Below are 23783 nucleotides of genomic sequence, written 5' to 3'. Positions count from 1 at the left end.
CGTTGAAGTACAGATTTAATAAAATTAAAATTAAACTTGAAATTAAACGAATTCACATTGTGTTTCCGAAATAATTTACGTTCGTACTTTCCTAGACATATGTTACATATATTTTCCATCAAGTTAAAGCCGAATACCAAAATCACAGCGAGGCAAAGTCCCCGAGGAATCGCACAAAAATATAACAACATTATCAATACCAATTAGCAATATAGACAAGATAAATTTCATTCTCTATGTCAAGGTAAATTCGTGGTACCGTCATAGTGTTGTGTTTCTCGAATCGCGACTCTTTCGTCGCAAGTCCGTACTCGGAAAAGCGAGACGCGTCGCGACAGTCAGGGCGAGGGTGAGTGAACTCGTGCGACGTTATCGCGTCCGCCGTGCAGCGCTAATTCGACGTCGAACGGACGCGTCGCCTCGCCTCGCCTCGCCTCGCCTCGCGTCGCGACGCCTCGCCTCGCCTCGCGTCGCGTCGCGTCGCGTCGTGTCGTGTCGCGTCACATCGCACCATTCTCGTATAGGAGTCCAAAAATGCGCGCGAATGTCGAGTCTCGCGTGTACACAGGAGGGGGGGGGGAGGGGGGTTCCCCGATCCCCTGTCTCCGTACTTTCTACTTCCTCTCCCGATGGGACACTCCGTATGCAGACGGGTGTCACGTGCAGGTGCAACATGCTCGCGTCCACTCGACGGGACGTGCGGGTTGATACAAATGCGTGACATTGTCCTCGCGAGCGCAGTTCTCGTTTTTTTTCCGTGTGTTCTTTCTCAGATTTATGCTTTATCTTTTTAACCCGCCTGGCACGCCTACTGTCTCAATCCATTCGTTCGCTTTTCTGATTTCTCTTTCCTTAAACTTGTTCGCGTTTCTTGAAATCCTCACAAATTTTGCACTTCAAACGAGATAAATATATTCAAGCGTTGGACAGAGAGAAAGCAAAATTTCTAAGTGCAAAAAATACAAGCAACGCGAATTTCTTATCCCATTTATATAAGGTTAGTTCACGTTACTTAAAATTCTCACAAATTTTTGCACTTAAAACGAGATAAATATATTCGGGTATTGAAAGGAAAAATGCGATAATTCAAAGGCAAAAAATACAAACGCGAATAGACTTCTTATCTTTTATAATTGTCCGTTGCAATAAATGAATGCAGACTGCGGAAAATGATATAAAATATAATACAAATATATCGCTCATTTTCTACAACGATATAACTAAAAAATTGTCATTTTTTAGTTGCTTGTAAAAGAAGAACGGAAACATAACCAGTAAAAAAATATTTTTTATTTATATTAGAATCGGTCCACTTTTCTTGTTAAAATTTTGTTCGAATTTTAATATATCCAAGTATTAATTTAACACAATATGATTGCGTTATTTCGATATTTTTTTGTGTTAAATTTATATTCAACATTTCTTAGTGTCAAAATAATACAATTTATAAGTAAATAAATATCATAAAAATGTTTTTTTGACACGAAAACTCTAAGATAAATAAATAAAATGTATTTAACATATTGTAGATGCTAAATTTATTGAAACAAAGTTAAGATTTATAAGTTAATTTAGCACATTATAAATCTTAATTTTAATGAAGAAATAATGAAGATTGCTTACAAATTGTGTCAGTGTTACATTTTTGTGTTAATTACATAATATTTGTGTCACTTTTTAACATATTCTTGTGTTAATTTAACATAAAAATTCGAGTGGACATTTGGGAGATATGAAATATGTTTAACAAAAATTTTCCAACTGTGTAAAAAAAAAGCAAAATGTGCTTTAAAAGCACGTACTTTTATTCCTCTACAATCAGTTACGCCAAAATTGCATTTCAAAATTAATATTATAAAATTTTAATTCGAAACAATTCATTTTCTGAAAAACTTTTTTTTTTTTTTTTTTTTAGTGGTGTCATTATTGTAATAAATGAGTAACATATGGTCAACGAAAATACATAATAAAATTCTATTTGATTGACGAAACGTTTTTACTAATTATTTATAACTAACTTATAAACTTTATATTTTATCCTTTCTGCCTAACCTTCTATTTTCTTTTTTAAACATTCTCCAAGCATCGGAAGAATACAGAAATCCGCAGTAATCCGCATCCCTACACGGTATCGTTTCCTGATAATCTCCCTGACAATCGCCGGAAGCCGCGGAATGAATGATCGAGGTCAGGCGTGCCTTGTCGATGGCTTCGCGCAGAACGCGATGACGTTCTCCCTAGTTGTATGGAGGCATAAGCGCGCGCCCGACCGGCCGTAAATCGCCGGTTAATGCGCGGGCTCGATTTACGCTTGTAATGGACGCCGCCTCGTTAAAGTCGTTCCGCTGGACGGGCTCGCGATGGTGCGGCGCTATATCGCCGCGGAGAGACGGCGAGGCGTGGCAGAGAGATGCTCGGGCACGATAGGAGACGCGACGCGTGAAACGAGTGCCGACGATTGTAGGAACGCTTCCGCTCACGAGAGAAGCGTGAGATCGACCGTGGATCTTTGCGTCACGGCCTCGCGTACGGAACGATTAACCGCATCGCGATGGACAGCCATTCATAATTCATGATAAAAGGTCAAACGGTCTACAGCAACGCGGCTCGTAATTTATCTCGATTGATCGACGATGATTGCGCAGGAAAGTAAATGCGCGTGTATAGGTGTGTATTACATGGAAGGTTTTGCTCAAGTATTTTAAAAATTTAGCTTCACGTATATTTGGAAAGAATTTTATTCGACTATTAAAATAATTACACGTAAGAATTGATGATAATGTTGCAAGAAATAATAATTAACATTCTTTCAAAATACATTTCATGTCCAATCAAATTTTTGTGTTAATTTGACACAAAACAAAATATGTAGAAGGTAACACAAGTATTAAGTGTTAGAAATGATTCATTCAAGTCTTTATAAAAATTTTGTATTACATTTTTAATATATTCGTAAATTTAACGTAATGTGATTGTGTTATTTGAATGTTTTATGTGTTAAATTGATACAACATTTCTTAGTGTTAAAATAACATAATTTATAACTAAGTGAACAAAATATAATAAAAATATGTTTCTTATACAAAACCTTTTTTAAAATAAATAAATAAAACGTTTTAATTTAGCATATTAAATTTTTTAAATTTATTGAAATATGTTAATTTTAATGAAGAAATACAATTATTTACGAGTCATGTCACATTTTTGTGTTAATTTCTTACACAATATTCGTGTTGCTTTCTAAAATACTCATCTCGAGTTAAATTAATACAAAGATTTAAATAGATCGTTTGTAACACATAAGATGTGTCAAGTTTAACAAATTTCCAAAAACGAAAGATAAATATGATTGGAGAGTAAATCGGAAAAGAAGCGTACTACAAGGAAAGTTATAGATATCGGAATAACTGCTTCCTCTTCTGTACGCCGATCAGAAGAATTAGTAAGTATAATAAACCGAAGCGCGAACAGAAGTAAGTTCGCGGCAAAGTTTTTAATGCCGAGTTCGATTCGCCGTCGGCAATTCCATTCACCTCTCTGCAGATGCTGCATCACGTTCTACTTTCGGTGATTATAACGCCGGGCATTTGCCAAACTACTGCGCGCCAATCGGTTGCCAGTTGCACGTTACATGGCGCGTGTTCGCGACGCCGATATTATGCGTGCCGCGCATAAAAATCTGCATTGCGGTCGTGATACCACGGCCCGACTGTTCCAGCTCGCTACGGGAAATCGTCCGCGCGTGTCGCCGCATTTATTGCGAAATCCGTAATGTCACATTCCGCGGCCGCCGATCCGTTACCATCGACGCGCCGACGACGCGTCGCGACGCGACGCGACGCGACGCGACGCGTTGGAAAACGCGAGTGATTGATCGATCGCGGAAGGCGAGCGAATCTGGAAGGGGAAAAATCAAAAACAATGGAGCGATGTAAAATAGGAGAAGGACGAATGAGAAGGGAGAGAGAGCTTGCTAATAAATAAGCGCGATCGATCGCGCGATCAATTACGAGGACAGGGACAGAGGCTCTTTTGCGAAAATAGATGCAATTATGGCCATCGGAGATGGCGATTTGATGACTCACTGAGTGCCTTGGGAAAATTACCATATATAAAACTATCGTGCTCTACATTCCTCGCATGCGTGGACTCTTCGACGGAGATTTATCTTGAAAACATGACGACATCGCTCCTCCGTATTTTTTTTATACATTAAAATAACAAATAATTTTCAAATTAAATGGAAACTAATATTTTATTTCTCATTCTCGTGAAAATTACTTGGAAAAAGAACAATTTTACTGAAGTACCTTAAAATTTAGTATCTATAGATATATGTAAAAATAATTTTATTAAAATCATTAAAATAATTAGATAAGAATATGGTAAAATATTTTAGAATTAAAGTAAAATATTCAAGCATAAGTAACGCTGCAACAAATTTTGACAACATCCAGTTTGAGCATCATATAATTATTCTGACAGTCCAACCAAATTATTTTCAGATCTGTATCTAGCGAAATATTTTTAGATACTTCAGCAAAATCATTTTTTCGATGTTAAAGTTGTGATTTGTTTTTTAATTGTATTCGTTGCATAATACATACATACATAGAAAAACGTAATTAATATGAAATACACGCACATTGTATATCTCGTGCAATTCATCTTGGCGTTTGATATACAATTTTTAATAGTCCATAAATATTTAACATAAAACAAATTGCTCTATGTAGCTTTGTGATAAGCTACTAGCTTTCGCGCAAAATATATAAAATGATACATAGAATGATATGTGGAACCATGTCGAGGCGATAATGATGGAGCTATTTCAACATCACGCATTCTACCGCCCTTCGCAACGGAATATAAAATTACGATGAACATATATATGCACGGGCACACGTGTGTGTGTGTGTGTGTGTGTGTGTGTGTGGACATAATTTCACACTGGCGGTACGCATTGGCGATTATACGCACAATCCGCCATTATGTTCATGTCTTTGATACAAAATTCCGCGTACCTGTGCACTCCCAAAACGCGTTTATTAAATTAAGCATACTGCAGCACGTGGAATATTTCGGAAATCATGAAACATCCTTTAATGAGGATTTTAACTAAACCTTTGAGAATTTATCGGCCCATTATCCGGAATAACTATTTAACTATGTGCTATTTCATAGATACGTATATATAAAGAATACAAAAATACGAAAAATAAAAAATCAAATATTTTAAATTAAATAAATCACGGTAATCGGTACATGCACGATCAGCTTTTGATTTTCTTCATTTTTTTTTAATGTAACAAAGGTGTTACAGGCAGTAACAAAACAATGATAAATTTGCGAAGTCAGTAAGTATTTAGTCAATACACGAAACAATTAAGTTTAGTGAATTTCATCAGAAACTTTCAAAACGTTAAAAATGAAACAACACACCTGGACCAAAACACGAACAGAAACTGTCGTCAAAAAGACTGATTAGCTTTTAACGCATCGCTACATTTTTATGATAAAAAAAAAACAAGTTCTCTCTCGAAGAAGCCAAAAATCGAATCATGTCCCAATGCCCCCCGTCGCGTTACCGCCATCCCCTCGACTCGTTTTCGTCACGACCCTCCTCTTTTATTTATGGAATGGCGTCGCGACGTCCTCGGACGATATTAATTCGAGCCCCTAAACGAGCGGAGAAACACGCGGTGACACGTGCCGCATTGGAAACAGAGATGAATGAGAGGCCATACATCGCGCGTCGTGCTCGATAGTGCTGGTTCAAGACTGGTCGTAATCACTGTATAAAGTGATTACCGAGTTGGCTGCATAATTTCGATTACCACGGTTTGATTGACCCCGCCGAGATGACTGCAATTGTCGAAAAGGAGACGGAAAACTATGGACGCGTGGAAGGTAAAAGTTTTTCTAAACTTATCTTATCAGTAGAGACAGACTAATGAAGAACAGTCGCTCTATTCTGAAATAGAGTAAATATTTCTTGGCAATCCTATATTTGTTGCACCTAATGTCGACTAATAAAAAATAGATTTCAGCAACTACATCAAAATATAGATCTTAGATGCAAATATCTTTTATTTAATTTAAGAAGTTGTGTTCATTAAGATACATTTCCATTTGTTAGAAAAGCTATATATCAATATATACATATAAATAAAAATATGCACTTAAGTGTGCGTATGTTATTTTTGTCTCAAGACAATTGAGTCAATCTTATTTAATTCGAGAGGGAAAGAAAATAAAAAAATGTTGATCTAATTTCAATATTATTGTTTTACATTTACACTGCACAAAGTTGCGGTAAGATTAAGTACGTCAAGAATACTTTTTTTGTCTCATTATTTGAAATCCCTTCTGACAGGATATACATGTTCGTCATCCGGAATTAAATGAATTAGCGAGCAGTTGCAAAAGATGGAACGAAAGTCACGTCGACCAAGTCACACGCCTCATTGAGATTCATCGCGGTAGATTGGAGGCGAAGCCGCCTTCGATCGACCAATCGGGGAAGGAATCAGAGGGGTACAAGGAAGGGGGAATCATTGTGTAAACTCTCCTAGTGGGGTCCGTAGACACACGCACGTGCGTCACGATCGGATTAGGGAACCAGCGACCTCCTACACGCACGCATAAGCAGCAGGTGCCGAACAAACAAGCTTCCCCCGAGCTTCTCCCCCTTGTCTATGGAATCTCCCCAGGCGCACCCTCGCCACAGAGGACGATCCTAATGCCTTTAATCGAGTACCGCGACGAGGGGGTGACAACAACGAAACTTTCGCTAACGATGATTCATCTCTCTCGGCGGCGAGTCACGAGACAGCCTAATCCTCCGTGAAATTTTGTCAAGTGCAGGAAGAAGTCCTAAAATGAAGACGAATAAAGCGCATTTATTCACCGACTTTTTCACTTCTCTCTAATAACAATTGTTATCTTATTTCTGTCTAATTGTAAGCGTGATAAAACGACTACATGAGAAAAAATGTACTACATTTAAATATATGTACTTATTTGAATATATATATAGTGCCAATTAAATATTTATTTACAATAATTAAATAGTATTACTTAAAATTAAATAGTATTATTTATAGTAATAAAATTAATAATAAAAAAATGATTGTTAGATCAAATTGATTGATTCTTGTGTTAAATAAGTATATTTAGTAAATATTTAGTTGATAGTATTCGAACAAATGGTTTACTAAAATTTAGGATACCTTTATTTCAGTATAGAATACGTTAGAATTTGAATTAAAAAATATATCTTTTTTTTTTTAAATGTATCCTTTAATTGTTAAGGACAGTAGAGGTCTATTTATAAATAAATTAATCCAGTAAAAATGACTTTGAGAATTAGCGCTGTAGAAAGTGCGCGATAAATATCACTGTTAATATTATGTCATGTATCTGACTTTTAATTAGGACCAACAATTATACAAATTTTTAATAAACATATTTCGGTTAACTTTTTAGCCATCTTTAATATATACTACGTTCGACGAGATATGAGGTAGACATTTTATTCGTTATGTGTTTATATCTGTAATGTTTCTCTCTGAGGTGGTCAATATTTCTTTTTATAAGACTCTATAAGTCTTACAGGTTTTCTGAATATATAAGATATGTTGTAATTTATTTTTTTTTATTCCTTGCCCCAAAATATGATACTATTTCAGTATCACTGAAGCGACTTTCTCCCATCTTATAAAGATTACTAATTCATCAAATAAATTATTAATTGTCGGTATTTTTACCGCAATTTATTTTAATTAAAGATTGAATCTCAAGAGAGAAAGAGAGAGAGAGAGAGAGAGAGAGAGAGAGAGAGATTCTTCGACGTCACATTCATTCTTAAATTATCGCAAACGTTCTGAAAAAGAATTATACACACGCTGAACACCCGGTAGAACTCTCAGACGATCAGACGTGATCTCGGAACGAGTGCGGGAACACGAAACGACAGAGGAACGAAACGAGGCAGCAATGACGAGTCGGTGGTAAGAGGAAACGATGAAAGAGAGCGGAGAGGAGAAGGTAAGAGACAGGAAGAGGGAAACGGAGGCGGAGAGAGAACACCGACGTCGCATTGGACGTCGCGTCGTTAATGATAACGACGGCCACCGATTGTCCCAACGACGTCGGTCTTTGCCTCCCTCTCGATCCGACGACGCCCGTCGTCGAGTCTCTCGCCTTATTGCCACGATAAATATAAAGCCTACTTCACGGGATCGCCTATTCATCCTTTGGCCACCTCTTTTCGCCTTGCGTCGTTTATGTGGCTGATGGCTGACTTTTCGCGACAAATCCACCGAAATATTATATTTAATATTGTGTCTGATGTAGCATAAGAAAAGAAAGAAACAGGAAAAAAGAGAAAGAGAACACTGTAAGATGATTATTTTTATAACAGCAGGAAAAAAACGGTTTTTCATATCAAATAATAAAAAAAAGTATGTTTGTTCTATATTTATTTCTATATGAAAAGAATAGTTTTGCTGAAATATTTAACAATTGGATCAGATAGATGTCTGAAAATAATTTTGATAGGCTATAAAAATAATTATGTAAAATATTTAAATTTGTTGCTAGTATATTAAAAATTTTTGCAGCATTATTATTATGTTACAATCATTCAATGAAACAGTCATTTACAATTCAATAAGATCGGTATTTATATTTAACAATACAATTTTAGTTTAAATAAAAATTTTTGCATTTTATCTAAATTATTTGTTAAAAACATATTTACGTCTTATTAAAATAATATTTGATTCAGGTTCTAAATCGGTGCCACTTTTGGAATTACTTTTAAATACATGTAATATAAAAAAAACCTGTAATTTATTCATTTCATTTAAAAAATATGGATAAAGCATTCTTAAACGATCTATATAATTATTTTGATGGTCTAGTAAAATTATTTTCAGATTTGTATCTGTTGGAAAAAGAGTCTGTGTGTAGACAAACCAAAATGGACAAGTCAAAATTTCCTAGTTGAATCTATAACTCTAAATGAAATAACTAGAATTTTGATAAATAACAGAATTTTCTCCCTCCAGAATTTGGTCCCTCCATTTTCATTCAAGAAATTCTTCTCAATAGGTACATTAATTTGAGTTTAACATTAATTGAGATTTTTCGCAATAAATTTCTTTCTTTCTGTCTATTCTAATTTAGGGAGGAAGGAGAGGAGGAGTTTATTAGCGTTTCAGAATGATTGTGTTGAAACCGAAAGTTTTTCGGCTCTCAATCATATCTGAAATAAATAAATTTAAGATAAAAGAATATACAATGTATTATTTGAAACATCCAAATTTGACCGTTCTTGACTTTCTTTATGAATTTGTATTTGAGGTATAATTAAATTTTTAGATATTTCAACAAAATTATTTCTTTCTGTGCATTCAATATAATTTCTCGAGAAATATATCAAACGTCTAATGATAACTCACAACGAAGATAAAATACACGCTAGTTTCCTGTTTTCCGTCTTAATTGGAATAACCTCGAAATAACATTAAGGGGATGATCGCGAAATCGGAACGGTCCTTCACGAGAGCCCAGGGCGGCCAACGATAATAAAATATAAAATTGCAATAACGCGAGCTCGTAAGTTTATTAAGACCGTCGTTCGGCCGGTTATACGAGACCGATATTACGGCCCGGGGACAGGGAATTGACATTAGAGATATTAGAGTCCCGACGTTCGCGCCGCGCCACTGCGCCGTCATTATCGTCCAGCCGTTTAATTCCCGCCGGACTAAATATCAGAGTGACGTCGGTGATCGCGCAGACAGACCGTGTCATTAAGCTTATCGCGCTGGCTGTGCACAAGCAGCCGTCTGTCACCGACCGCATCGCATCTTTCTTGAAATAGAATCTTAGGCACGTGTGAACGTTGAACTCTGAAAGTTGCATGTCCGGGATTAATCGCTTCCTCAGACATTCACAATAACCACTAATTACTCAAATTCAAATGTGATATCTTAAAGTATAAGATATATTCATATATTCTTTTCGCGTAAGTATTTCGTTAATATTGCGATTTTACATTTGTAAGGAGTTTTTGAAACTTTTTTAAGTAACTTTTGTGTAAATATTCTTTCCCTACAAATGTTTACATAAATAAAATTTTTTATTTAGTTTATATATAGGAACGTAATAATTCAAATGATCATTATATAATTATTCAAACTGAAATAATATCTCGTGAAAATATCTTCATTCTTTTCGCTATTTATTATTGCAATTTCATATTCATAAGGAATTTTTAAGTTTTAAGATTTGTCTAAATATTATTTTCCTATTAATGCTTGCATAAATAAAGTCTTCCGTTTAGTTCATATGTAGAAATAAATAATTCAAATTGTGTATAAACTAAATGTATATCTAAATGACCCTTTTTGGCATATAAGTTGAGATATAATAAATATAATACTCCATAAATAATTAAATAAATCAATTTTATAGGTTTGTCGTTTTTACTCTTATTCATTATATTTCATATGTATCTACTTAGATATATGTTCATTACTTTTTATTTGCCATCGTCCATACGACTGATTAAAGATAAACGCAGAGATATGATATTGCTCTTGTACATTTGTATTATTGATAACATAGTTGAGGATTAGATGAGACGCATGTCACAAAGATAAATCCGAGATTTTTATTTCTGGCTCTTGTTATTTGTCGCGTACTCGCGTTACGAGTCGACAGATCGATCGATGGGGCTGAAGTCCGCCAAGATCGTCGACGTTCTCGTCGCTGACCTGAATATTTCACGCCGTGTCGCTGACGACCATTCGACATTCGAGGTGTTGGAGTTCCAGCTCGTGGCGTTATCTCTATCCGTCGTTCTACGGATTCGTGCCAATTTGAGAGACATTACGAGATATTACGAGAAAGTTAAAAGGACGCGAATACTCTTCGACAAGCTTTCGCGACTGTCGATGATATCTTTCACGAACGATCTCGCTTATCACTGAGCGATTAAACATACGCTTTATAAAAATAGAAAAATATTGTCACAGAAATGTGAGCTCTCAAAAAAAGTCTCTTGCATTTTCCCAAAGAGATTACCACGAATTCCTCATTCTAATATTCCTAATTTCCTGACAAAATTTTATAATTTTCCCTTCCAATAATATTTCAATTTTTTCATTAATTTTCATCCTGAAACCGTCGAATATTTTGTTAAGAGAACAATTTAACATAACAATGTAAATTATTATTAATGTTGTTAGTAGTGCTTGCATTTAATTGTTAAATTGGTAGATTCCAAAACTACGTAGATGATACGCGTAGATAATGTTAAACTTCCTTAAAATAAAGAATTTTAATTTTTCAAAAAATTTTGCAAAACTCCCTGACTTTTCCCTAATTTCCCGACCATTTTCAATTTATTTGACATTTCCCTGATTTCCCAGATTTTCAGTTTTGCAGTAATTCTGTTTCTTAAAACAGAACAAAATTAAGGAAATTAAGAAAATTTTGTACGTTTTTATATGTATACATTAATATAAACATATACAAAATTTCTTTAATTTCCTTAATTTCCTTAACAGTTGTTACACAGATTACACAATAATGGTCAGCTTTTAGATCATCGACACGTCGCAGCGCATAAAATAACACAATGACGTAATTCGCGCGTTATAAGTTGATATCGCTTAGCTTCGTAAAAGATAACGAGATCCACCAGTTTGCAGGACATTACCGATATTACAGGCGCATTAAAGAGAATCTTTGACCGAGCCCGAACCGATCTCGCCCGGGAGAGGAGAAACATTAAAGATATTAGAGACGTTAAAGAGATACACTGGCGTATTTTCCTAACGGTAGGGTGCAAAGCACCTCCGGGGGCTTCTTGTGCACCACGTGTGCCAACCCCAGTTCCACGTGCTTGCGATGAGCGTGAATCCGCGTGTACACACGCGCACTGAAGTAATTAGAGTTACATGCGCCCGTAGTGAACCTCTAATCGCCACTTTGCCACCAAATGGCATATGCAGAGACAAGATTAATTATGGTACGTAACACTAACGATATTATTATTAACTTTCAATAATACAATAATTTAAGAAAAATTCATGGTAAAAAAATAGCAAGTCATACATTAAACAAAATCTGAGTTTTTTAAAATAGAAAATTAGAAGGAAACAATAATTCGTCTTTTAATTTGTGATTTGATAAGCACGATAAAAGGGAAATAAAGCGTCTGTGTTAAAATTTCATTTGAGACAGCCTTTACAGAAAATCATTTCAGAAAGTTACTATATATTTAATATTGGAAACTGTCGAAGATGCCATTTTGGCTCAGCTAATTATTTTAATTTCACACTTTTCTTTTTTTCATTAACACTACGTACAATGCGGAATATTGAAAATATATAAATAAAACATATAATTTGTAATACAAATAATATCAAAATAATTTTCCACTAAAAACAGAAACAGGAAATTATTACATTGACACCAGCAGATTCCTAGCAGGATACCATCCATTCTAATATTAAAATATATCTTTTTATAAGAAAAATGATGTGAGGTGAATCAAAATAATGTCGACCTGAAAAATTCAAATTTCAATCCTAAATTCTTGGCACCAGCGTGCACCACTTTCTAGTTACTGCTTTGTACCCGCGGCTCTCGTGACGAGTGTAAGCGCGTGCATGGTGTGCGTGCATTCATCGTCATGCGTGCGCGAGTGCGTGCAGTACACGCGTGTGTGCGTGTGTGCGTACGCACGCCGGGACTTGACAACGCGCCAGCTGTCACTCGCCGTTTACGCCGTTAATGAATAGGCGACGCAGCGGGAGGGACGGTCGCGGGGGCGTTCGCTCGATTACCAAGATTAAAGAGTCGCGCCGCGAAAATCGATAAGCGTTATATTCGCGGCGTGACGCGGCGCGGCCGTCCTATCGAGAGTGGCGCATTTTTGGATTAATAATTGACGTAGGATAATGCAGGATAAAATCGCGTCGTTCGTAACGTGCGTGCCACAGGACTGTAAATTTTCTTCGACAATCATTATTGAATTCCTGCAAGTTATGACATTGGTATTACATTGGCATTGGTAGTTTCCTTTTTTATTATCGAATTTATAAGTTCTATAATCTCTCATGCTTCTTTTTACGATTCGATTAGTGTTTCGTTTTCTCTACTTCGTTTAGTCCTAAGTACAGCCCTCTGATACAGTTTTATTCCTACAAGGACTACTATACATAAAATTATCATTCCATTATTAATCGATTTAACACGGCACAAAAGTAAAATAAAAAATAAAACTGTTCAATAATTTTTTCGATTCTTTGTAAAGCTGAGTAGGAATAGAGATGACAAAATTTAATGATACTGATTTAATACAGCATTGAATACAATTTTTCAGTAACTTTTTCAACTTCTCATAGAATCAAAAAGGAAATGTATATCGCTCATTTGTTACACAACTAAAAAAAAAAAACAAAAATTTCCAGAAAGTAAATTTCAATGTTGAATAATTTAAATTATTAAAAATTTGTAATATTATTATACTTTTGAAACGCAAAAATCGATTATAGAAGAATAAAAGTATGTCCTTCCTTTTTTTTACATTTTCATTCTCTTTCTGCAAGCAACTAACAACAATTTTTTATTTATGAGATACAACAAATGATATGAGCAAAATTTAATGATACACCCGGTATAGTTCGTATCTCGTTTAGTGCAATCTCTTTCTCTCTCTCTCTCTTCCTCTCTTTCTCTTTGATATAGAAGCGAGCTTATTAATCCTTAACAATCGTGCGTCGCTTGCATGGAAACATACTAGTTACGTTAATTAACATTGAACTTTATTAATCACGTTCATATCGATATTTATAATTCGAAAGGTACAGAATAGTTATTTACGCTAACATTTTCAAAAGACAGAAGTCTCTGACGTCAGTATTCGTGCAGTATATTAAAAATATTCATTTTTTTTAAGTTATAAGATTAAAAAAACATACATTATCAACTTATTTTTTATCAAAACATATTATGCCATAACATGTAATCCATAAAAGAATATCTTCTCAAATTTAAAACATATTCTTTTAAATCCTTCTATAAACATATAAGCGAAATAATCGCCGGCAGTTTGCGAGGAAACTTGCGAGAAACGCGTGTAGCATTCGTCACTTCGTGGCCACCCGTAGTGTGAAACGGTCGGAAGCGTCGTCGCTCGCAAGCGGAGTCTGCCGGCTTCCGTTCCGCCACCCCCTCCGGTCCCTCATCCCTCCGGCCGCCCATCCGCTCAGGCTGCCGCCTCGCTAACCCCCGTCCCCCTTCCTCCCTTCCCCCCTGGCCACCCCTTTGGTCTCACTGAGTGCGCCATCGCGCGCCCCATCCCGCGCGCCGCGCCATGCCACAGCGAGTCGAGTCGCGCTACATCTCGCCCCATCCCCTCGTCGTTTTAACCCCCTCGCCTGCCGCCACGAGCCGCCACTCTGCGCGCACGGCCGCGCTTAAGTATCCCTCATCCCCCTGCGCGTCCCATGCCATCCCGACCCAACTCATCCCCGGCGACCGACCGACCATCCCCGTCCACACTCTTGCCGATATTTCCCGCCGGTGGACGGGCAACTACTGACCCGGGTCCTGCTTCCAACCACCGGCAACCCCCTGCCATCACGTTCGTCGTTCCTGTCGCACTGCCGAGGCACTTCGATTCCCTGTCGAATCTCTCGAACTTGTCTCTCTTTCTCCCTGATCTCGGCACCCTTTTGTCTCTCCCTTGATCTCAGCACCCCTTTGTCTCTCGGGTCATCTCACTCCCGTTGTCCTTCGTTAGATATCTGCTTTTCTCTCCCTCCCTATCTCAATCTTCTACCCCCCCGCTTTCGTTCGTCCTTTCGTTCAAAGCGATGCACTTTCTCCGTTGTGGAGGCAAGGCGGAATCTGAGAGACTGCGAGTGAATTCAGCGTAAAGAGCCTCATGCTGGGGACGAAACTTTCGCTGTCGGGCAAGAACGTGATGGAACCGAAAAAAGAAGAGAAAGAAAGAGGGGAAGAGAGAGAGAGAAAGGATGGAAAGAGAGACCAACTCGGTCGCGTAATAAGCAAGCGAGCCTGCCAGTGTACCGTAGGTGGCACGAGATCCCCTGGAAGCACATCGTCTCTTTTTTTTTCCCTCGCCTTTTTCCCTCTCTTTCACGCTCGCTTCTCTTCGCGCTCTTCCTTTTTGTCTTTCCTTTATTCCGCTCGCCCTATCTTTCCTCGCGCTCGTTTCGGAACTCTCATCCTCTCCACGTTTCTCTTCCTCGATTTCTTTTCTCCGCGCTTGCAACGAATGCGTTTTCGGGAAATTTAGGAAACGGCGCGCGTCCATGGCTGTTAAGTTTTCAGGTCACCCACACTGGGACGAACACGGAGAACAAGATATATGTTGCATTTCGATCGATGATCTCGATGCAGAAAACGAGGCGGTCCTATTGCTTTGAAAAGTCGGATTGAAACGTGACTCATTTTTTTTTCCTTCCTTTCCTTCGTGCTACTTAGTGCCTTCCACTCTTCGCCGCCTGTCGATTCGCTTCCGGACGAAGTTATCGAGTCAGCGACGTCGAGTGATAGAGCTCACGGTGGACCTGGTCGTCGCAACACGATGTATACGTGCAGGAATATAATCGTAGTCAGGAGTATGTAACTTTATTTACCATGTGATTATACATGGAAAAGATGCGGCAGATCGTAATTTTTACGTAGAATTAATGTAGATTTTAATGTAGAAAATTAGAACCCTTATTTAAAGTAACACTCAAAAATTACAATCATAATTGCAATGAATTAAATAATTATCATTACGAACGCATAGTTAAAGTGATATTGATTAATCTTTAAGTGAATAAAAGATGACCACAGCACCATAGTATAGTTTCTTCCGGAAAAGAAAAATAAAAAATGTTGCCTAAATGTTCCAAAGTCTTAAAGTTCATTTTAGATTTTTTTTATCTCATATAATTAAATGTAAATTTAATCGTGATATAATATACTAGCAAAAAAGATAACTATAAAATCAAAATTTTTTGGAAAGTTTGAAGCAGCTACCTGCTTCAAACATTCCAACCTACAAACAAAATAATAAAATTAATAAGAAAAAGTTCACAAACAATTAAGAGTCAACGCGGTAATTAGTGCGTACAAATTTCAATAGTATTAATAATTAAACATTATAATATAGTGAATTATAATATAGTACTTCCAAACGTTTCGGTCCCATTTTGGAACCATCCTCAGCGATGAAAAAATCTTCACAAATCTTGGCAAATCTATCATTAAAAATCGCAGTCAATTTGTGAATTTATACTCCACAAAACAACACGCGCTGATTCTTAATTGGCTGTGAACTTTTTCTTATTAATTTTATTATTTTGTTTGTACAAAATTACAAGAGTCCTTAGTTCAACTAATCGTTATTGCTTTCATCATTCCAACCTATCTTCTACCTTTAGCTAAACCACCTACCTATTTAAAAAAGACAATAACTAGTCGATTTAAAATTCGTTGGAAATTCGTCACTCGTTAAGATAAGATGCTTCTTTTAATACACATTCTGTAGTTATATCTCGCCATTCGTTTCTTTATAAAACTCGTCAACACGTTCGCACCCCTAATTAGGGCACTTCTACAGTTAGGGCTTCAGTCAATGCCCCAAATACATTGCACGTGCGCCTATAGGATCACGCTCGCAAGGGTTGCAACTTGGAGGGTGGTCGGAGTGCACTCGCACCAAATGTCCTACGGATCGTCGTGATTCAACAGCAAGGCCGGACATCGAGCGGTCTAATCCCCCGACAAACACTTCGCTGGCAAAGCTAGCAGGCCACCCTTGACGTTGTTAACGTTGACGTCAGGGAAAGGGGATGGGGGATGTGGCGTACGCAGGGGGTGGTATCAAGCGATGGCACTGACAGCCGCAGATGGCACTTGCCGGCTTGTTTGTCATAAAATCTCCCTCGGGCGCGAGTCGCCATCACCGTCGACCATAGTTGGCTCGCTCGAGCACCCTTGTGGACTATAATCCTCGCGGGGGCGAACCGAGGACGAAACGGGGGCGAGAAAAATGTCGCCGCGATTGCGTGGGCAAACCGAGTCAGTGAGGTTTTCTTTCTTTTTTCTTATCCACGCGCCTTATCGCGCACGACTGTGAAAAACGACCATAGTTATATGGAAACGTTAAAATTAGCGCAGACCGAACGATATTCGTCTTAAAAGTTGCTGCTCACGTAATTCACAATTTTAGAGACAAAAATATAAGAAGTATCATAATGATGCACTGAGAAAAAGGTATTTGATACTTATCACTATAATTGCAACGTGTTAAAATATTATAGTTATAGTCAAAGCTCCATTTTTATGTTATTATTCTACAATGTTAATAATAACTATATTTATAGTTTTATATACAGTGGTTGCCAAGTTTCCAATCAAAATATAATTTTATCAAATTTTTCAATTTATATAAAATATAAACTAATAGGTTCACGATGTGCAATTATAAATATATGATCAGTTTATGTATCCTGTTTATATAAATTAATAAAATTTTTCTTATAATCAATTTAAGAACACGATACTTTATAGAATACGTTAAGTATTTGTATACTAAACTTTTATTTATAAAAATCCTTTCTGCAATACAATAAAATTATTCATTGGTCAGAAACTATTGGTAGTCACAGTACCAAATAAAAAACCATGCAATCATAGTCACAAATAGTCAAATACAAATCATAATCAAACACTTCTCTCAGTGTGATATATATATATGCACAAAATAAAGCTATGAACATCTAAAGAATTATTTATATTATTTCTTATAGGCTTTATGTTTCATTATAAAGCTATCTTTCTCTATTTTTGAAAATTATATAATTTTTTTAATATGAATCTATTCACTCTAACGGTGTCTATGTAATTTCTCACTGTATTAGTGTCAATATGATGTAGATTTAACACCATAGGGTTTAAATCTACGCCATAATGATACTGATATAAACACCAGGTTTAAAATCCACACAAAGTTGGATGTTAATGTTAATACCAACACAATGAAAATTATATCGACATCGCATGGGTGTTAAATCCACATCGATATTTTTTAGAATGTTTCAAGAGTATTGTTCATTGCAGGTGAATAACCGTTTGCGGTACGTTTTCCCGAATGATATTTTTCCTCTAGATATTGCAAATGTTCTCGTTGCGAAGGAGATTCGTGACAAGTGGAGCAACGCCGGAGGTGATCGATATAACGATCATGTGACATGTGTGCATACCGCGTTGTCAACGTCGACCGATAGCGAGTGGCGGTTCCGCGAGAAGCTTTCGCATTCGCGTGGGCAACATTTACGTCAATGTCCGTATCAGAAACAATGCTCAAACTCGTTGCGGTCTACCTACATCGCGCGACCCTCGTCCCCGTGCAAATTTAATGATAGCACAAAAATAAAATATTCGCCACCCACTTCTCTATCACTTACGTTGATCTACGTTCATGACAATGAAAAAAATAAAGAGCATCATCAAAGAAATTTATACTTTCGTTCCCCCGACTGATTTATCTAAACAATTCAGAATTTTCTAAATATTCTACAGCGAATTTTATTTTAAAAGTAACTTAAAATAAAAATCTAAAATTAAATTAAAATAAACACGTAAATAAAAAATTAACGAGAAGTAAAAAAACCATATATAAGATTTCAATCACAAAACATGATAGAAATTAAATTATCCTTTATAAAAAGATACAAAATGTACAAAATATCACTATAATTGCTATTCGTACTGACGTTTCATTCACAATAACGTTAATAATCGTAAAATAATTTTAATAACTGTAATAGCAAACACTTCAACTGTCATTAAAAAAAGTTTCTGTACATCTCTCATAATAGCGCAACAAAGCGGCAGTAAATTAATTCCGACCGGACGAGGTAAGACCATTAAGACCATTTTACGACCGCAGCCTTTACGCATTGCGCGCCGTTCCTGGGCTAATCAATTTCGTTACACGTGAATAATTGACATCGCGCTCAGCCCGCGTAATCGGCAGACCGCGAGAGAGGATGAGTAGCACTTTAAAAAAAAGGACGTAATCAAATTTCTGCCTCGCTCCGGCTCGAGTTCGATCGGTGACGTTAAAATAATCGAGAGATCGAATCCGATATAATTTTCCACACGATATAGGTATATACGGTCATGACAAAATGTATCTTACGCCAAAAGCTGCTATCATGAATGAACGTGGAGGGGCAAGAGGTTCAATGGAGGATGTAATTACCATTTAATCGTATTACGCAGAGAATATGGCGTGCAGAATAACGCTATTATTGTAAAAAAAAATTGAATTTTTTACAAGAGTTCGGCGAATTATAATCTCTGGATTGCAACGAGGTTCGTTCACCGAAAATAACGCGTCTACTTCTCCACCTCGAACCGGTTTCCTTTTTCGCGCGCGGGGAAGAGCGTCGCGACGGAGTTTCCGCCGTCGTGGCGTGCGGTTGCACGCGGAGTCGCTCTTTCGAAGCACGACGGAGCCGACAGAGCTCGTAATTTCAGCGAGAATAGAACGAGGTCGTGAACCAGACGTCGGACGGTCGGAAAGCAAGCGAGCGAACGAGATAGCGAGATTGACAGAGAGAAAGAAAGATGAAGAGATCGAGCAAATACAGGGAAGTGAGCGAGCGAAAGAGAAAGCGAGAGAGAGAGAGAGAGAGCAGACTAAAGGGATGAGAGAAAATGAGAAACGAATAGGTGGACGAATAGAACAGAAAGGAGGGAGAGAGAGAGAGAGAGAGAGCCTCGTTACGAAATCATTTCGTCGGCGTTGCGATGGATCGATCACAGCCATTTTGCATGCGAACCTCGAAGTACCGCACTCAATGATTAATCCCTCAGCCACAGCGAGATCCATCCTGTCGGAGGAGTATTAGCGGATAGAACGAGTACCAACTCGAAGCCTAGAAGATCCTTCGATTCTAGCCCTATGTTAGACTTCGACGACAGAAACTTCCTATCAAACACCTCAACTGTATAAAAGCTGATGATATTGTCTTAAGTTTAACCAATTAAAAAGCAGTTGTTGATTGATATAAGATGTATATATAATATTTACAAAAAATGTCTTCCATACAGCACATTGCTGTAACGTTTGCAATGTTACTACAATATTACTAGAATATTGCTGGAATTGTATGTATTATATCAATTTGCCACAAATTCTTTATCCTGAAATTCAATAAGTTTTTCAATAATTTTAGATAAAATTTGTTAAGAATACTTTGTTAAGAAAGCAATTTAACATAGCAATGTAGGATAAAATTGTCGAAATCGTACTGGCTCCTAAATCGCACTACCTCGCTTAAAAATTCAATTATTGTACTCACATACTTTCTTATGAGTTATTTAAGAACACTACATGTACTGCAACGTTGCTACGTTTCACTCATGATATGAAGCGCAATAGGAGTGTTGTTATTTACGTAAATAAAAAAATCATGACAACATTGCTATTTTTTAACATATTTCATAACAGAATTACAGAAATTATAAATTAAATAGTCTAAGTCTTGATTACTTGTTGTAATTAGAATATTATTAAAATTAAATTAATAAGGCTGAAGTTTGCTTTACATTTGTATTTACAAGTTAAACAAACAAAAGTTTACAAAATACTCTATTTTCCCAAATCGCACCACAGTCTAACCTTCCATAAATCGCACGTTGCTTAATATTTTTAAATTTCTTACATTTTTATTCCATTTATTATTATGTAAAAATGTATATTGTAAATCTATACAGTTTATTTCATTTCACATAGAAACTTTTCAAATTACTTCCTGAAATGATTATTATATATTACATGTATATTGTGTTTCAGAAATTATGAAAAATATATTTTAAAAAATATATTTAAAAAAATATATTTTCAAGTTTTTAACGGCATAATAAAATATAATTTTTTCTTTTTTTCATATAATTTTTGAACTTTTTTTGCATTATTATGTTTTAAATGAGGAATTTAGTGTGGTGCGATTTAGCCAACGGATTTCCTCGTTGTCAAAATCCATACTGAAAAATTCTCATTTAAAACGTTACAATAATGCAAAAAAATTATGAAAAAATTACATAAAAAAAAAATCAAGTGTAATTTATTATACTTTGAAAAATTTAAGAATATTCTTCATAATTTTTGTGTTATAAACCTTTATGTGAAAAGTGATGTGATTTCGGCAACCTTACCCTACATTACTGTTAATGTTGTTACTGACATTTAATTGTTTAATTGAATAATATTCCAAAATTGCATAATGTACGTATATAGTGAAAAAAATATTAAATTTTAATAAATATTTGTTTGAATACTAAGTTAATACTTACTTTATGTTTGATTACTAAATTAATACTTATTAAATATGAACACGTATTTATATATTTATTTGACATAAAAGCATTAATTTAACTAACATTTTTTTTATTAAGTACTTATTTACTATAAGTTTATGTTTACTTAGTATTCAAAGAAATATGCATTAAGATTTAGTAACTTTGTTTTCATTAAACTTCTTTCTCTAAAGTCAAGAATTTTAATTTTCCAGAAAATTTTGCAAAATTTCCTGACTTTTCTCTGACATTTTCAACTCTGACAGTTCTCTGATTCCCAGTTTTGTGGTAATCGTGTATATTTCCTTTTTCACATGACATTGTATAGTAATATCAAGGATTTCTATCCTTTGTAATTTCGAAACTTTAGAACAATATTTTAAAACTTACGTTTAGACAGGCTGAATTAATTATTACTTTTTAATTCAGAGTATCTGCAAACTGTATGAATCCATGTATCGCTTGATTTCAATTGCTGATATCAGATGACACTCAGGATCGCTGATCATCATACTGTACCGCAAATAAATGAAGAGGGAGAGAAAGAGAGAGAGAGAGAGAGAGAGAGAGAGAGAGAGAGAGAGAGAGAGAGACAGAGAGGTTTTGTTTTGCGGCCGTTATCAACGCGCGGTATTTCCGACTGCGCCGCAAAGTTCGAATTTCACCTGGGTTAATATCAAATCGGTTTTCAGTTTACAAAACTCGGGCAGCAACTCGGGGATCGGCCATGTTATTTCGCCGATCGGTCGGCCGGATCAAACAACGTAATCATGTATTTTACAAAATGAGCGTTGTAATACGAATATCGTACTTCCGGCTAATTTCGGCGCATTACCGTTCCCTAAAAAATGGATCAATACAATCCACGTAATTATCGGCCGACGCAAGAGATAATGACTACAGATGTTGATAGACGCACGGTAATGTTTTACTAGATTTTATCCTAATAATAATAATACCAACAATGTTACATACATTAAGTTATTCTATGTATATCATATCTCTCTCTCTCTCTCTCTCTCTCTCTCTCTCTCTCTCTCTCTCTCTGTCGTTAAAAATTGAAATATACACTTTAAAGAAAAGAAAAAAGTAAAAAAAATATATTCGTTACGTACGCAATGTTATCCGGAGTAACTATTAATTCGCGCGGAAGCCATCTTAAACAAAATAAAAAACGGAACGACAGAGTCGGACAAAACGCTATCACAGCCGAGCATTGTAACCTGTGCTGATCCATTGTAACCGGAACGACATGTAAAAGGCGAAAAACGAAACATCATGGAAGCCGGATGCCAAAATTTCGGCTGCGCTGCGTTAAACTCCGGATAACGTTGGCGCGCACACGCGCGTATATATATATATATACACCAGCCGTATGCGAAAAATATACATCGCAAACCGCGACGGCAGTGGTTAAACTGGCGTCGAGCTATTTCCAACCTCGAATAATTCAGAAACGATCGATATCCCGACATTGAGGCGACCGTCATTCTTCTTTCCGATAACAGCGAGGTAGGTATCTTCGGCCCAGAGGAGAAAAGGCGACAGCATCGAGACAGCCGGTGTAATGCAATTTACATCATCTAATTTCGGTGTCGCGCATTTCCGACCCCGTCGCGAGCAGCCGAGAATATTTATGCCGAAGATCGCTTGCTTTGCGCTTGTCTGCGATCCTCTTTCCACCCCCCCAATCATCCCTCCAGAGTGTAGAATCAAACAATGTTTACTTTATTATTATCGGGATTAATTTACGCGCGATATGATCGCTGCGGCAACTCGAGACTTCAAAAAATGTTTCTAAACATTCCTCAATCCGCTTGTGTCCATTGTTATATTTTTTATTCAATTTTCAGGAACGGTAAAGTTTACAGTCCGCTTGCAGTTAGTTGTCGCCAATCGGTTGCGTAATTTTGTCACGTCGATAGCTTGCGCGCGCACGATACGCAAATAATACCGATGACCTCCAACAGCGCGTACAGCTCGCAACATTTTTTTCCATAAAAATACAGCTTTCGCGTGCCGTTTTTCTCTCTCTCTTTCTCTCTCTCTCTCTCTCTCTCTCTCTCTCTCTCTCTTCCCGTCATCGAGATATTTTTTTTATATGTCCGCGGCAAAGTAAAAGCTCGCGGTGTGCGATATCGATACATATCCCGAAGAATTTACAGGAGCCACCGACGAGGTCGTACTCGTTCCGGTCACTCCCGCAGATTTTTTTCAACCCCGACCACTCCGTCACAACGCGCGATCGCGAGGTAAAATATAAATCCTCGGGGAAGGGAGCAAAAAAAAAATCGTTCGTGACGATGGATAAGCGATCGTCCGCTCGCTCTGTCGCGCTCTCGGTGTATCGATACTATCGAACGATCCGG

General features: G+C 36.7%; 3 long non-coding RNA genes across 3 annotated transcripts in view; 2 read left to right on the top strand and 1 right to left on the bottom strand.

The window, feature by feature from the left end:
- The window catches only part of LOC147909200 (uncharacterized), a 191399-nt gene that overhangs the window by 105980 nt on the left and 61636 nt on the right, over positions 1 to 23783 (bottom strand). The gene's annotated exons all lie outside the window — the stretch shown is intronic.
- On the top strand, positions 1374 to 14270 carry LOC147909202 (uncharacterized). The gene is made up of 2 exons (XR_015545634.1): positions 1374 to 5910; positions 6377 to 14270. It is a non-coding gene; the product is annotated as an uncharacterized LOC147909202 (long non-coding RNA).
- Positions 14384 to 18563, top strand: LOC147909201 (uncharacterized). Its single transcript, XR_015545673.1, has 2 exons — positions 14384 to 17319; positions 18166 to 18563. It is a non-coding gene; the product is annotated as an uncharacterized LOC147909201 (long non-coding RNA).

This window comes from Acromyrmex echinatior, chromosome 7 (assembly GCF_024713525.1).
Source record: "Acromyrmex echinatior isolate Ae372 chromosome 7, ASM2471352v2, whole genome shotgun sequence".
Lineage (NCBI taxonomy): Eukaryota > Metazoa > Arthropoda > Insecta > Hymenoptera > Formicidae > Acromyrmex > Acromyrmex echinatior.
This window is presented reverse-complemented; position numbering and strand designations above follow the sequence as displayed.